The sequence below is a fragment of the Sturnira hondurensis genome, unplaced genomic scaffold (genome assembly GCF_014824575.4).
Source record: "Sturnira hondurensis isolate 20B ecotype Veracruz unplaced genomic scaffold, ASM1482457v3 Scaffold0015056, whole genome shotgun sequence".
Classification (NCBI taxonomy): domain Eukaryota; kingdom Metazoa; phylum Chordata; class Mammalia; order Chiroptera; family Phyllostomidae; genus Sturnira; species Sturnira hondurensis.
Genome location: NW_028087687.1, coordinates 4,894,949 through 4,909,189, shown reverse-complemented (window position 1 = coordinate 4,909,189; position 14,241 = coordinate 4,894,949).

The following is a 14,241-nucleotide window of genomic DNA, read 5'->3' as shown; positions in this document are numbered from 1 at the left end:
ACTTCTGTACTGAAATTTCTACTGTGCCATGAGATATCTTAAATCTATGATCAATTCCTTTACTCCTCAGTAATCATTGACTATTTTCCTCACCAGCAAAACTGAAATCCATTTATTCATGTGGATACACTTTTTCCTCTGTCTTCCCACTGCTCATTCTCTCTTGAGACATGTCTTACAGGTCTTAAAATTCGGATAATATTAATAATTAGCCCTGACTGGTGTGGCTCAGTGGATTGAGTGCTGGCCTGTAAACCAAAGGGTCGCTGGTTTGATTCCCAGTCAGAGCACATGCCTGGGTTACAGATCAGGTCCCCAGTAGGGGGTGCTCGAGAAGCAACCACACATTGATGTTTCTCTCCCTCTCTTTCCCTCACTTCCCCTCTCTCTAAAAATAACTAAATAAAATCTTTAAAAAATAAATGTTTACTAAGCACATAATGCAATGCCTTTTATGTATACTGTCTCAGGTGATCCTATTAGCAGTAGCATTTTTCAGGTGAGTAAATGGAAGCACAGAGGTGAAGTAAATTTGCAAAAGCCACACAATGGGTAAGCTATAGAACCCAAAGGATCAAAAGCCCAAGTCTAATCCTGGTGTGCGATCAGAAACTTCTTCTTGCCTTCTGTCCTCCCCTTTTACACAGACTGTGTCGGAATACACGCGCATTACAGTAGAGATGGCACTGAGAACTCTGAGGGCAAAAGTAATGAAACAGTGGATTCTTCTGAACAGTGCTATGTCTCTCTCTCTTTCACATAACACGTGAAAGCCAACTTTAATCCAAGGTTACTAAGTGAATACACATAGGGGATAGTGACAGATAGATATAAATGCATAACATATATACATCTTAATCTACTATATCTGTATTTATATCTAGGAATAGGTATAGATATACAGATAGAGATATACTGAAATATGGATATAGCTATATTTTAAGTATATCATACCACAAAAGCATCCATTTCCCCAATAGGAGTTTGTTCTGGGGCCCTACCCTCTTCTCTGTTTCTGTTGCATCACAGTCTAATCCCCACTGTGACTCACACATTCTTTGTTAGATGGTTCACTTTTATTCACAATTAAGGTCACACCCACGTCTAAAATATATCTCCAATCACATTAAATTTTTCCACCTATCAGCCTATTCCAAGCCTGTGTCATTTTCTCCCTAGATTATCATAATATTCTTTTATTTTACTCCTGTCCCATCCAATTCATTCTCCACCTGGTAGCTTCAATATATCCTGACATGGCTTGCTATAAATCTTTCATTATTGCCCAGCTGAACCAGAGAGAAACTGGAGAGCTCTAATGGTGTACATCAGGACCCTGCCTGGTCCGGCTGCTGCCTGCTGGCCCCTCCACTTTGTCCTCCCACCACTGTTCACTCTACGTCACTGATGGTTCAGACTCTCTAATGCAACGGCTTTCTTTCAACGTCTATTGATCTTTGGGTTGTGCCAGCTAACATACTGCTATGTGAAAAGAAAAACACTAGAACCCCGAAATCATATTTTCTCTGATCCTTTATTAATGCCTATTTTTATTGAAACAAAATATGTTTTATAATGTAAATAATAAGTGCAGATGATAAACTAGAGACAGAGAGATGAGTTAGCCAGCCATGGACACTACGTGCTCACAAAGTTTTTACTGATAGAAATGCAAAATACTTTTAAAAAAAGAAACTGATGGGTACTACCTGAATGCTGACACTGTTCTTACTGCTGAGATTTTAAGCGTTCCTCGCTGCCTGGAACAATTCTTGGCTCAGATTTTCATCTGGTTGAGTAATTAATTGTTCATGGTTCTTTAAGTGGCATTTACAGAAATGAAGATTGCCCAATAAAATTCAGTCCCTCTTAAAGCTTTCTACAATTTTCTTCAAAATATTTATCAGAGTATGTAAATACTATATATTCATTGGGTAGTATTATATGCAGCTCTTCCAAATTAAGCAGTACGTTTCTTGAAAACTAAAACCATCTATTTTGCCTATGACTCAATCACACCACCTAAAGAAGGCCTTTTTCGGTTAGTTCCTCAAACCAGGTTCTGTGAATGATTCTTTGTCCCTGTGAGAGATTTTTCTTCATCTCTTCTCTGGTCCATTATGTTTTAATTTCATAATTCATTTCTCAGGGATTAGTTCTATCTCAAACTTATTGGGGTTCCTGTGAGCCACCTTTTTGCCCCCCCAAACACTGAAAATCCTGCAACATGAGCATACCATAGGGACAAACTGCAAAGCCACACTTATTATCAGCAGCTTAACTTTAGGATCTGAAATTAGAAGTTTATTTTACCCTGGTGAACATCTTTTCTGTTCAATACATTTGACCTGTGACGAGTTCTCTTATCATCTCGCTCTTTTTAAACAGCACACCAGCTACGCAACTTGCATTTTGCAAAAACAGTTACCTGGGCACATGGGCATGATAATCAGTGGGAACTATACCTAAGAAATCATAATTATAAAACACGTTTTTTAAAAAAATTGGATAGTTTGCACATTATAGGTTTCATTATTTCTTAAAAGATTCTAATTATTTTTCCATTGTTGACATTATTACAGATGCCCCCTCATTCCCCCTTAACCCCCTTCCACACAGCCCCACCCTCCCCCAGACTTGGTTGTCTGGGTCCATGGGCCATATGTATATGAATACAGCTTCTTTGGCTAATCTCCTCCAGTCTTCCCCACCCTCCTCCCCTCAGAGATCTCTGTCTATTCCATGTACCCATGCTCCTGGTTTTATTTTGTTAGTTAATTTTGTTCATTAGATTCCATATATAACTGAGAATATGTGGTATTTGTCTTTCTCTGAATGGCTTATCTTGCTTAGCTTAATATTCTCCAGGTGCATGTATGCTGTTGCAAAGGGTAAGAGTTCCTTCTGGTTTATGGCCTCACAAAATTCCATTGTGTGAATGTACCATAGCTTTTTTATCCACTCATCTACTGATGGGCACTTGGGCTATTTTTCCAGACTAGCCAAGGTTTCCACACATTGGCTATTCTTTCTGATTAGGTGTTTTGGGATTCTTAAGATATACAAGTATTCCCAGAAGTGGGATCACTGAGTCAAAAGGAGTTCCATTTTTAGTTTTTTTGAGGAAATTCTATACTGTTTTCACAGTGGCCGCCTCAATCTGCATTCCCACCAACAATGTGCTAGGGTTTCCTTTTCTCCACACCTTGCCAGCACCTGTTCATTGATTTGCTGCAGATAGCTATTCGGACAGGTGTGAGATGGTATCTCGTTGTGGTCTTAATTTGAATTTCTCTAATGACTGGTGACATTGAGTATCTTTTCATATGTCCATGGGCCATCTGTATGTCCTCTTTGGAGAAGTGTCTATTCTGGTCCTTTGACCATTTTTTTTTGTTTCTAAAATCTTTTTTATTTTAATTGTTGTTCCAGTACAGTTTTCTGTCTTTTACTCCCATCCCAGCCAACCCGCCCAGCCTTCTGCCCCTCCCTCCCATTTCCACTCCTCCTAATTTTTGTCCATCTGTCTTTTATACTTGTTCTTGTAAACCCTTCCCCCTTTCCCCTTTGCCAAATTTTTAATCAGGTTATCTTCCTGGTGTGGAGTTGTATAGGTTCTTTATACATTTTGGTAATTAACCCCTTACCAGGTGTATCATGGGAAATATGTTCTCTCATGCAGTGGGTTCCCTTTTCATTTAGTTGGTGGTTTCTTCTGCTGTGCAGGAGCTTTTTAGTTTGATGAAGTTCCATTTATTATTTTTTTCCTTTATTTCTTACATTTTTTAAATTCAAGTATAGTTGATATATAACATTAATTAATTTCAGGTGTGGAGCATAATGATTCAATATTTGTATATACTGCAAAATGTTCACCACCCTAAGTTTAGTTAACATCTTCAACCAAACACAGTTACAAATTTATTTTTTTTCTTGTGATGAAGACTTTTAAGATCCACTCTCTTAGCAACTTTCCTGTGTTCAATTCCGCATTATTTACTTGTTAACACAGCCTAATCCAGGGTGTACTTCATGAAAACCTCAGAGCAGATGACCCGCACACACACCTTCAGAGATTTCTGCTCATTTTCTCCATGTTCAGAAAGTGTTACTCTCATAAAGGCTCCATGGTGTCACTACTTAGTATCTCAGTATATGTAACTCCTTTAAGGCCAAGTTCATCACTGATGGTAGTAGGTATAATTTCAAACGGTCTTCTTAACAACTACAGTTTCACGTGACTTCTGGTCACGTGGAGGGTTGTCTTTATTGGAAAATGAGGCTGGCAAGTGCTCCAATCTGTGGTCAGGAAGATTAGCTGGTCTTGTCACTTCCTGTTAGGTTCACATTATTCGTAATTACTTTCATTCATTCCACAGTTCATCTTTTCTTTTTTCTTTCTTCCTTGCCTACTCTTTTAGAAATCTGTTAAGTAGTGTCATTTTCTAAGAGTTTGTTTAGTTGAAATTAGTAAAATTAGTAAATATCTATAAATCTATTAACTGGTCAAGTATGAACTACAATATAATACAAGGAGTTTCACTGCTAACTCTTCCACATTGTAAAACTCTCCTCTTTTCTTCAGGAAATTCCAGTACTGCAGGTGATACATGACAAATAAAGTCAAGTGAATATATCCTGGCCAATCTATATACTAGATATGAATAAAGTTTTCTGAAGTAAGAATAAATTCAGATAGTTTTTATTCAATCTTATGACACTTTTAATTAGTCCAAGCAATTTCTGGACCACTGCCCTAGTGTTACGTAATAGAACAGTTGATACATAAAAAAACATGGCATGGAAAATTTAAATTATGAATTTTTTTAAAAAGTTGAATGCTGAACAGCCAAATACTCATTAAACACTTAAACAGAAATAAAAATAAAATCTAACATTTATTAGCAAAAATATACATTTCAGTAATGCAATAATTTGAATGTGAATGTAAAAATAAAATTGCCAGGAAACACGAACATTACTAGCTTTTAATTAGAACATATTGGAAAGAAAGTTGGAATGAAAGCAAGGTATTGAACTTATTCATAAAGAGCAAACATTCATTTATTCTAAGCTGTTGGTGTTAATGTAGTCTGTAACAGTGGACAAATCAATATCAATTGAGTTCTAAGAGGAACACATTCAGGAAACCACAGTCACTATTATGAACATTAGATACATATGAAAAGGGGGCAGTGAAATTCAATACAATTTAATTCAGCCCTCAATACTTTTATTAACATCAAAAATGCTAGACAGAGTGAATAAATTACATGCACCCCCAATGCTGTATTTTTTCTTTCCAGTACTTTATTGAGCAAACATTTCATTTAAGCATAATAAAAATTTGAGACACTCGTTAGTGAATACTTCTAAATTTCCAACCTGATTTCTACCATTAACATTTGGCTATACTTGCTCAATCATACTATCTATCCCTCTCTCTATTCATCCATGAATTCATCTTATTTTTTACTCATTTAAAGTAAATGCAAATATCTCAAACTTCCTCACATACTTCAGCATGCAGTTCTTATGTAAAACTACATAAAATGAAAAGCACATACCTTCAGTGTACATCCCCTGAGTTTTGATAAACACATACAGCTCGGTAGCCTAAACCTCTATCAAAATACAGAATATTCACTCCAGAAAGTTACCCCATTATCATCCCAGTCGATCTCTGTCCCCACCCAAGACAACTGCTGGGATGGATATAAAATTTGGTCTTCTTAAAGCTCCTAAAACCATTAGAATTTCCTGTGACGAGAACTGTAAAGTCATCTTTTGTTATATCTTGTTATCCATGAGGGGACTTTCAGAAATCACCTAAGGATGGGTGCTGGTTGGCAGTGGAACCAACCACGGGGCTAGAGAGTCGGGTCTCTCCCACTCCAGGGCAGGGAGAGAAGCTGAAGATTGAGGTCAGTCCTGAACAGCCAGGGATTTAACCAATCATGCCTATGTAATGACGCCCCCATGAAAACCCAAGGGGAGAGCTTCTGGGTAGGTTCACATGATTTAATGGGCAGACTTGGTAAGAATGGCCCAGAGAGAGAGCACAGGAACGAGGGCCTCCCCTTTCCCCATTCTGTGCCCCATGCATCTCTTCCATCAGGATGTTCCTCAGTTACAACCTTTTATAATAAATGGGTAGTCTAGTAGATAATGTTTCTCTGAGTTTATGAGCTGCTCTAGCAAATTAAACCCAAGGAAGGGGATTGGTGGAAACTTCTCTTTATTGCTGGTCATCAGAAAGAGAGGTGATCTGAACTGGGCGGTAGGGCAGCCTCCTGGGACGGATCCCCCCCTCCGCCCACCTGGGGGACCCAATGCTATTGGTTATCTATGGATAAACACTGTCAGGACTGAGCCAAATTGTAGGACACAAAGCTGGGGTCTGAGAACTGCTTAAGGGTGTGGGAATCCCTACCTCCTAACACACACATCGGAAATTGGTGCTCAGACCCCCTTTAACTATTCTGTGAATGGAACAGTAATCATCAGCTAGGTGTTTTATCACCAAAAAGGATTTATTCATGAAAAAGGGTTGTAACTCTATGCACGCAGACATAGCAAACTACATGCACACCCTGGCCTGTGCACATAGAGATGGTGGGGTATTTATGGAAGAGAAAAGGAAGAAAAGGGAAGGGAAGTACCACAGAGCTTTATTTTAAACACCGAGTTCTTCCTGTAGAGCTCCTGCATGTAGGGTTCTCATGATTACTTACAGAGCAGGAGCGTCCATAAGCCCTCTTTCTCCCTCCAGACCCTCCAGACTGTTGCTTGCTTAAAGTTCCAGTTAGTCTTCATCAACTCTTACGATGTTTTTCCAATATAATCCTGCACCTTTCTTAAAGTGATTGACTAAGTAAAAAGGAATTATTATATATTCAACTACTGGGCTTCTACTTTCCAAAGACATTATTAATGATGTCTTTGGAATGGCTGGACTTCCCTGGTTGAAATCAACAAACGACACATGCTGGAGAAGATGTGGAGAAAGGGGAATTCTTTTGCACTGTTGGTGGGAATGCAGACTGGTGCAGCCGCTAAGGAGAATGGCATGGAGATACCTCAGAAAACTAAAAATGGATCTGCCTTTTGACCCAGCAATCTCACTTCTGGGAATATATCCAAAAAACCCAAAACACTAATTCTAAAGAACATAAGCACCCCTATGTTCACTGCAGGATTTTTTACAATCACCAAGATCTGGAAGCAACCCAGGTGCCCATGAATAGATAAGTGGATAAAACAACTATGGGGCATTCATACAATGGAATACTACTTGGCCATAAAAAAAGAAAATTTTATCCTTTGAAACAGCATGGATGGACATGGAGAACATTATGCTAAGTGAAATGAGTCAGACAGAGAAAGACAAATACCTTATGATTTCACTCATATGTGGAATCTGGTGAACTGAACTAACAAGGAAAGTGGGGACAAACTCAGAGATGGAGAGCAGGATGACAGCTAGTGGCAGGGGAAGGTTACGGGGTAGAGTGATTTAGCAAAAAGGAAAAAAAGAATCATGAACATGGACAAAAGTGTGGTGATTGCTGGGGGGAGGAAGATATAACAGGACTAAAAGGTAATATAAAAAAATACAAATAATTTTTTTGACCCTAGCTAGTATGGCTCAGTGGATTGAGTGCCAGCCTGTGAACAAAAGGGTCACTGGTTCGATTCCCAGTCAGGGCCCATGCCTGGGGTGTGCCAGAGGCAACCACACATTGATGTTTCTCTCTCTCTCTCTCCCTCCCCTCCATCTAAAAATAAATAAAAATCTTTAAAAATAACTTTTTAAAAAAGACAAAATATATAATTTTTCTACTTAAAAATTTCAAGTTGTATACTTAGAAAATAAGCATCTTTCAAATAACTGATTAAAAACTGAAGTTTTTAAGTAAAAGTTATTCACTTAAAGCAAGGATGTCAAACTCATTTTCCCTGGGGCCACATCAGCTTCTCGGTTGCCTTCAAAGGGCCGAATGTAATTTCAACTCCTTAACAGTTAGGAGTAGTTATGTTCATACCGTCCTAAAATTATTTTGGCCCTTTGAAGGCAACCACAAGGCTGACGTGGCCCCTGAGGAAAATGAATTTGACACCCCTGAATTAAAGGGAGGCTGTGTTTACTTGGAGAATAAGTCGAACAACATCCATCGTACTTCCGAGAGCTGCAAGTTTCTGCACGTGGCTGCACCGGGGTCACACTGCTTGCTCTTCACCTAGTGAGTCATCTTACAAATTCAGACCCACCTATGAAACTGCTCACCGGTTTCATACCCATTATATCGTGGGTACATGATAAATGTGTGTTAAATGGAAGAAGAGTGAACAAAAGAAAAACAGAATTAATGAGAAGCAACTCATGTTTGCTAACTGTTCAGGAATGTGACTAGCAGAATGCTATGTTTTAAGTAAATCACCTTTCATTTTCTCCTGGAAACATCCCTTCCAGTTACGTATGCTTTGCTAGTCTTGTACACTGTAAATGCTCAATTTATCACTTTAACCACTAAAACGCTTCACTGTAACTACTGAAATGGGTAGGCTTTAACTTACTAAAGGGTTTTAATCCTCAAGAACATCACAGCACTAACTTTCTTATATCTCCAAATTCTCTTCGTAACGAGAGAGGAGTAGCCCAGGAAATATCTTATGAGTATAAATCACTGACATATGATCATAGTTATTGCTTTTTATTCTAAAAACAGAAAACAGCAACACTATTTCAGTTTCAGAATATTTTTATTACTATAATTGGCTAAGTAGAAAAAGCAAGGGAAGTTTTGCTCCAAAGGATGCGTATTTCTAGTGCTCTTTACTAAAGGCAATTAGGTAAATTCCAGTCTTATGATTTGGGAAGAACAGTGGGGATTTTATAAAGGTATGCCTCTCACAAACCACAATCAAAAATGAATTTTAATAAAAATTGAGAGAGACCAGATATGGACTTCCAGTATAAAATTATGTTTATATAGAAAAAACGAAAGAGTCTGTCCCAATTTTACATTTAAATACTGGTAGCAAAGAGAAAAAAATAAAAAAGGGAAAAACAGCAAAATAAATCAGTATACATGCAAAATAACACCAAACATAAACTATTATACCATTACCACAAACTATCCGTTAAACATTTATCAAAATTTGGAAATACTTTTTACTAAGTGTAGGCTGCTGACTGCTCATATCCATGCAGCCATCCAAGAAATATTTAGTAAGCACTTCACTCAGAGGCACGAAAGGAAATTCTCTAAGGGCCTGGAGGCCACTTCAGAGCATTTAACGATGACTGTTGATTACAGATGAGGCCAGGGGTTTGTTCAGCAGAAGCAATTCAAAATGTGTATTGCCAGGAATGTATTATTCAAGTTCAATGACTTTAACTCATTAGCAGATCATCTCTTAAAATACACAAAACGTCTGGTGTTAATTTGTTATTTGAACACTCAACTGAGAGAAATAGTTGAAGTATTTGAATTGTATTGGTTGTATAAGAGCATATTTCAGATATTTTTAAAAAGTGACCGAACCCCTCTATTGATGTGCATACATTCATCCCTGCTAGATTCAGTTATTTCACTAAAATCTTCCAAAGCAGCCTCATTCTGGTAGTTTTGTAATACAATTATAAAATTTTAGATACGATCTGGTTTGCCTGGAAAGAGTGTGTGGCATTCTTTGCCTCCATGTTCATCCCATTCTGCATGAGATAGAGCAAAACAGGTCATTCAGTATGTTTTGCGAAATCATGCAGATAATAACCATCACATCTCTGGAAACTTGATGTAGAATGTTAAACATGTAATTTCTAATTTGTCCTTAAATATGAGTTACATCTCTAACTTCCGTATTCAACTGGGTAGCTCTATACAGTTGGAATACTACTGATGAAACCATTCTATTTCAGTTACTTGTATAACTGTATAAAATTTTTTTTCATGGAAAGACAAGAATTGGTGTATAATTAGGATAATACATAAATGAAAACACAAGCCAGACAAATTCCTTGGAAGCAATGATTAAGTTAATCTCCCAAGGAAAAGGATTAGAGATTTACCAAAGGACTAAGGATTCCTGTTATTATTAGGTAATTGAGCAGATGGGCAGAAAATGATGAAGAGATATTAGGACTAATACAAATTGATGAGAGCACACTGGTTACTTCAAACAGGTTCCAAACATTTTCAATGTAAAATACATGAGTATGTCCTTTCATGGGGTAACCCCTTGTGGAAAGCACGGATACACACACAGCGGCACCAGAGCCAGGGCCCACTTGCAGAGTTTGATCTGGGTTGTAGTCAGCACTTCCAAAACCAAGAGCCATGGACACTTCCCTACAGGAGCAATGAGGAACCTGAAAATGTCTCCAACATTCAGAATAGGGTCCAGATGCATTGTTCAAGAGTGTGTTGCCTTATGTTGCTGGATTTGGTAAATAAAAGGAACTCAACAGCAATGAAATGAAGGTTCCCGATTTTGGTGATGGCTGATAGCTCTGAATGCTGCAGCCCATCCTTTCCATCTTTGCAACAGAATGTTTATCTTTCCGGGGTGGGAAATCACTCCTCTTTAGCCTCTAAAGGCAATGAATGACAACACTATAGTGTTCAGGAAGAAGAGAGCACCCACCACTATTGCGGTTGCTTATTTCGATGCATGAAGATCTCAATAGCTGCAAAGGAGCAAAACTTTTCCTCAAAAGAGAGTGAACTAGCATGATTTTCTATCTTTGTATGGGTGGGGTCCCTAGTTAGATCTGCACAACTGTTAGACAAGGGTATCTAAGACACTTTTCAGCAGCAGAGAAGTTGACAGTGCAATGACTCTTTATCATTGTAGTCATCTCTTCTCCTGGCTTATGACTTGGACTAAGAAGGTTCAGTGACAGCAAGCACCAAGTGCTTGCTATTTGTTGAGAGCAAGCAACAACAGGAAAATGTTTTAGCCAGCAGAAAACTCTCAGACTTGCTGCAATGGCTTCAATCATGTCAGTTCCACGCAGTAGGGTGCACTGGGTTCTTACCTGTTCAGATGGCATCTTCTTACAGGGTGAGTTGGATCCTGCCTGGTCTTTGAAGTTTGAATTACAATTGTATGAGAGGCATAAGGATCTTTATTCATTAATATCTTCCTTTATTAGAAATGCCCCTCTCTCTGATGTGGAGGTTCCTAACTTCAAGTCGTTTGTTTTATGTTCATATTGGGAAACGAGCTTTCTTCAGACGAGCTTCTCCACAGTATATCGTTCCTTCAACTTTTTGCTTTCAACATATGTCTACATTTAATGAGTCTTTAAAAGCAGCAAACATGCATGTTTTTGTTGCTGTTTGCTTTTAATCAAAACTTTTAGGTATTGTGCGTTTGAGGTAAAAATACTGCTATATGTGGCCTTATATCTACCACCTTACCTTCTTCTTTCATGGTGAGAGGCCACTATCATTGTATTGTTGTTACTTTAAATGTAGTGTTTCCTTATTTTCTAATTAAAAGGTCCCTCTTGATTTTTCTATTATTTTCCCCTGATGTTACTATATGAGTGGTTCTTTTTGTATTTACCTTGCTTAGAATTTGGAGAGCTTGCATCCACTGGCTGACATCTCTTAGAGTTTTGAAAAATCCATCACCCTCCCCATGCATGGCCTCCTCTCCTTCTGGATAGCCAATCACAGGCGTTTTAGATTTTTTCCTTGTACCACATTCTCTTTTGGCTCTATTCCCACTTACTTTTCTGTGTTTAGTTGGAGGTATATAATTATTAACCCCTCTTCCAATTCATTAATCTACTTTGGCAAATGTCTATTACTTTGTTAAACCCATTTATTTTTAACATCACTTCATTTATTCAATTGTAGAGTTTCCATTTCATTTTTTAGATTCCAAGACTTTGGCAGAACTATCCAACTCTTCCTGTATTTTCCTTTTCCCCTGTGTTTTTTTCTTGATAATACTAATCATAGCCATCACTGGGTCCTTGCTTGGTAATTCTAATATTGTGTTCACTTATAGATCTCTTTCATTTTATATTTTTTCTCTTGGTTTTGTTGTTCACAGGGTTCTGTCTCTTTAAATGCTTTTTAAAAGTGCCAGACAGTGAAAAAAAATTGTTGAAACTCTAGATAATATTGTCTTTCTCTGCGGAAGATGTACCATTTTATCTTTTGTTAGAGGAGAGGCTGGCCACATGGATTTAATCAGGGACTAAGTTGAGCTGAGGTTGTAGAGCAGATTATTTGTATTTATCTTTTTGTGCTTTTTTTTCCACTGAGATATAAGTGACATTTTTATATTAGTTTCAGGTGTACAACATAGTGACTTAATATTTGTATATATTGCAAAATGGTTGTCACAATAAATCTAGTTAACATCTGTCTCTATAAATAGTTATAAAAAAACTCAGTTTTCTTGTAATGACTTTGAAGAATTACTCTTAGCAACTTTCAAATGTCTAATAGAGTATTATTAACTATAGTCACTATGTTGTACATTATATCCTATATTTATTTATTTTATAACTGGAAGTTTGTACCTTTTGATTCCCTTCACCCATTCTCCTCATCCCCAAACCTTGCTTCTAGGGACCACCAATCTATTCTCTGTATCTATGAGCTTGGTTTGTTTACTTGTTTGTGCATTCCTCATATAAGTGATCTCATGTGGAATCTGTCTTTCTCTGATTTATTTAGGATAATATTCTCAAGGTTCATCCATGTTGTCACAAGTGGCAAGATTTTATTCTGTTTTTTATATCTGAATAGCATTCCACTGTACGTACGTATGTCATCCATCGATGGACACGTAGGTTGTTTCCATATCCTGCTATTGTAAATAATGCAGCAATTAACACGGGGGTCCAGATGTCTTTTCACAGTAGAGTGTGGATACATACCCAGACATGGAATTGCTGGATTATATGGCAATTCCATGTCTAGCAATGAACTCTAGGGCCACAGCAATGAAGATTAGAGTGCCATCCATCTATTTATGTCAGGGCTGCATACAGTCATCCTCTAAAAATACAGCAGTATTTGTATTGACGTACTTGAGAAAAATGACAGAATTAGTTTTAAGTACGAACTAAATTCACTTATTTTTTAAAAGGGGGGAAAGGAAAGAAACTATATGACCTCATAAGAACAACTTTCAACTCTGGAAATAACAAAGACAGTCACATTCAGGTGGACTAGGAAAACAATTTTAATTTGTACTCAAAATATACGAGATGTCTTCAGTAGCCCTTATCTTACACATGAAAATGGAACATCGTACAGGAAAGGAGGGAAACAGAAACTTCGATTTTAAGCTCAAGTTCCAAAAATACTCAGATAAGAAGGGTAGACACTCCAGGCACCCTTCTCATTGGACACCCTTGTCAAACCTGCGTTTTCATCTTCCTCCTGACTTTGTAACATAAATATTTCATTTATTAGTAACGAGTCTATTTCAGATTTCTTCTAAGTACCACAAAGGCTCTGCAGTAGAGCCACCCATTTTATAAACTGACCTGCAGCTTTTTATTCTTTAAAAAAAGATCCCAGTCTGTAACTATCACACAGGGCAAACGAAAATATGTAATCAGTATTTTATAGTGAACCAATTGGACTGACCAAAGAATAAGTCTTTCATGTCAGAATTTGTACACAAAGACATCTGAAAATATAGAAGAGAAAAAAAAAAAGAAATTCTAGGAATAAAACTTAGCTACATAAAGTAATTTTTAATTCAAATTCAGCAGATATGATACGGTTCTAAAGAAATTGCTGGAAAGTGTCGCCCCTAATGTGAACTACAATTAGTCTTGTCTGCCCTGGGAAAATTCACCAACTCAGTAGCTGATTGTAGGTGGAATAGAGAACTTGGTCATTCCGCATTAGGCGCAGGGAGGAGATGACTGCAGCAGAGTTAAGCAGCTCCCCACCCCGCCGCCCCATCCCCCACCCACCCACCCGCCTCCCCGCAGAAGGGCCTACGTTGCAGATGTTGCATATGCCCACTTAACTCTGGCAGTGCAGAGACACATTGCAGCCTCACGGAAAATAACAAGAAATAAGTAAACCAACACGAAGTAAACAATAACAAAGCACAACAACAAAACCCTGTGATGAGGAACTTGGTCGTACCAAAAGAAAAGGAAGGAACCCTTTACAAGATTTTCTCCCACACATCCTCAGTGCGGACAGCATCCCCCTTCCAGGCCCCGTGTGCACACGATCTCTTCCGCGT